Genomic DNA, 3,573 nt, shown 5'->3' with positions numbered 1-3,573 from the left:
GCACTCGCCCCCCCCCATCCCCCCAAACACGGGAGGCACAGTTCTGCCTCCAACCCAGGGCCGTGCTAATGACAGTCAGGACTCCATGGCAGAATTTCAAAAGCAGCAGGCAACAATTTAATTAGCTCCCAGTCAATAAATCTCCATAACCCCCCGCGCGGCCGGTCAGCCAGAGCCCCGTCAGCAATTACCCGCAAAGGATTCTCCACGCAGAACCGCGCTGTCGTACGTGGCAGTCCCCCCTAGAAGATTGCCCGTTCTCTGAGGCTGGCTCATGATGAAGGAGCGCGTTAAGATGCATCATAATTAATTCTGCATAATTAATTCACGCAGAAAGGATGCGCGCCCGCACGAAGACAACACACCAAGTCTCCACTGACGCGTCGTCAAAAGAGAGGAAAGTGGGCTGGGGATATAGCCTACTGGCAAGAGTGCCTGCCTCGGATACACGAGGCCCTAGGTTCGATTCCCCAGCACCACATATACAGAAAATGGCCAGAAGCGGCGCTGTGGCTCAAGTGGCAGAGTGCTAGCCTTGAGCAAAAAGAAGCCAGGGACAGTGCTCAGGCCCTGAGTCCAAGGCCCAGGACTGGCAAAAAAAAAAAAAAAAAAAAAAAAGAGAGGAAAGTCACTGTGGACCCAGTTGTACAATTTGTCTCGGAAAGCCGACTGCGCACACGCAGGGAAACTGCCCGTGGAAGTGGGAGGGGCCTCGCCGGGGACAGTCACACGGACGTTATACACAGCTACGCATCGCACAGCTCTGTCACTAGAATAGTTGCTTATAGTAAGCAGCCTTAGAATCTGCCTCCAGTCTCAATACTAATGAGAAGTTGAGCTTTGTGTCAAGGTGATTTTTAACTTTCGTGGAAATATTCTGATTTGAGAATCTGTGAGAGCTGGTTTGGGTTGTTTTTTTCTGGCTTTTATTTTGTTTGTTTTGTTTTGGCCAGTCCTGGGCCTTGGACTCAGGGCCTGAGCACTGTCCCTGGCTTCTTTTTGCTCAAGGCTAGCACTCTGCCACTTGAACCACAGCGCCGCCTCTGGCCGTTTTCTGTATATGTGGTGCTGGGGAATCGAACCCAGGGGTTCATGTATACGAGGCGCGCTCTCTTGCCACTAGGCCACATTCCCAGCCCCTCTGTGAGAGTTTTGACCAAAGATTGTATGAAGGCTGGGTGCACTGACTCATGCCTGTGATTGCAGTTTGGGAGGATCAGGGTTCAAGACCAGACTGCACAAAAAGTTTGTGATATTCCCATCTCCACACACACGCCGGTAATCCTAGCTACATGAGAGTTTTAGGTAGGAAGACCCAGTTTAAGGCAGCCTGAGCAAACAAGGGCTGAACAGTCAGAAAGATAACGAAACACAGTAACAGGGTGTGGGTTTTTTTTTTTTTTGGGGTGGGGGCAGAAGTAGAGCCCTTGTTTAGCAAGTTCGGGACCTTGAGTTCAAATACCAGTAGAGTCCAAAGCAAAACCAATGTAATGAGATAAGCCACACAAACATGTGTGTCAGCCCTCAGATTCTTTCTCCTCAAGACACACACCCCCCTTACACTCCTTTAGAGACATTACAAACCAGATCCAGGAGGGGTTTCCAGTATTTTAGGGTTTCCTGTTCACTACTGAAGTCAAAGGCAGGATTTCTTCCTACAAAGTCATAAGGAATAGTACACATTTTCAAAGGTGGTAAGCTAGTAGGGTTGTTTTCCCGTTGTTCTCCCAGGATTGATCTCATTGCCTAGGCGTTCAGGGTTTTCACTGTCTAGTCCTACAGCCTTGTTAGCTAGTGTGTCTTAGGTTTAGCTGTGCATAATGGAAAATTCCCAGGAATGTTGTTGTTGTGTGTTTGCTTGTGTTTGGTGCTAGTCCTGAGACTTGAACTCGGGCCTGGATGCTATGCCTGAGCTTTTTTGCTCAAAGTGAGCACTCTACCACTTGAGTTGCAGCTTCACTTCCAGCTCTGTGTGTGTGTGTGTGTGTGTGTGTGTGTGTGTGTGTGTGTGTAATTGGAGACAATAGTCTCACAGACTTTCCTTCCTGGGCTACCTCAGCTTTCAGCCTCCTGAGTAGCGAGAATCACAAAGTGAGCTGCCAGAGCTCGGCGCGGAATAGCTTGGTAAGCCAGGCTCGAGAGTCCGCGTCGGGAGTGAGGGGCAGGGTGGAGCACAGGCCGGAGCCTTTCCATCTGTCGCCCTCCATCCGAGACTCCACTGCGGGGTCCGGGATGGTAGGAACCATACTCCAGGGGGCAGGGCCTCTCTTCAGTGATTCCACTAGAAACAAGCGAGAATGAAGGGAATCCGGAGGCCAGAGGGGGGGAAATGGACTCCACCTCTCACCCGTGAGCAGCACATGCAAACGGTGGTGGGGAAAGCTTGGTGGCCAGATCAGTCCACAAGCTATGCAAATAGACAACCACCCTCCCCCGAGGGTCAGCAAGAATCCCACCCTGAGGACTCCACCAGCCGAGGTGAACTGAGGCTCCCGATGCCTTTTACCCAGAGAAGAAGGATCTTTCAGTGTTTTAAAGTCAGATAGAGCCTCCTCCTCCTCCTCCTCCTCCTCCTCCTCCTCCTCCTCCTCCTCCTCCTCCTCCTCCTCCTCCTCCTCCTCCTCCTCCTCCTCCTCGCCACAACACGTTCTACTCCGCCCCATCTCCAAACCAGATCAGCTTCCAGCGCGATGAGAGTCAGCCAGCCGTGTTTCCCTGCGGTGGGCAGCGCGACCGACTTGCACCGATGGCGGCCCAGCCGCGGTGGCACACGCGGGTCACCCTGGTCCTCTTTCCGGGTGTCATGCGTGACGTTCACACGGGACAGACGTGAAGGGCTCTGCAGGGGGAGGGCCCTGCTCTTCTCCTCAGGCTGGAGCTTCGTGGGCCCCTCCAGGCTTCTTCCGAGTCATGCTTTCCCCCTCGGTGGTCATTCATGATCATCTTTTATTAAATAGTGTCAACGTCAGGAGAGAATGCAGGGGAGAACCTCCGGGAATGGAATCGTTTTCTTCAAGGAGGAGGAGTGGGACTGCGAGGGAGGGCTGGGGTAGAGGCCGGCATGTTAAACAGCAGAAGCTTCGAGATGGGGAGGTGTGCTCCTTGGGTTCCAGAAGTCTGTGAACGTTCTGGGTGGGAGCTGTCAGCTCGAATCGGCTGGCAGCAACAGTTACTAAGCCAAGGTAGTCTTACGGTCAGAATTGGCATTTTTATTGACAGTTGCTAAGGGAATATATATATATATATATATATATATATATATATATATATATTTAAAGATAAGGCAGGCTGCTTCACCGGAGCTCTATTTAGATGAGCATAAGAATGTTTTTATTTGAACGCTTGATTTCCACACTACTACTGGCTGACCAGAATAGCTTTGTGTACATTGCTTTGTGGATCTGGATTGTTCTGATAAGCCAATGAGTGATGGATTCTGTTCCGTGCTTTTCCTTAAATGATCTCTAATACTTCAATTTTTCATTCCCATTGTAATTGCTTCTTCAAACGAGCATTTAAAAGAGCTTGGTTGTTCTTGAGCTTATTGAAGACAAGGCAGTAGATGGCATTCAT

Source organism: Perognathus longimembris, chromosome 21 (genome assembly GCF_023159225.1).
Source record: "Perognathus longimembris pacificus isolate PPM17 chromosome 21, ASM2315922v1, whole genome shotgun sequence".
Lineage (NCBI taxonomy): Eukaryota > Metazoa > Chordata > Mammalia > Rodentia > Heteromyidae > Perognathus > Perognathus longimembris.
This window is presented reverse-complemented; position numbering follows the sequence as displayed.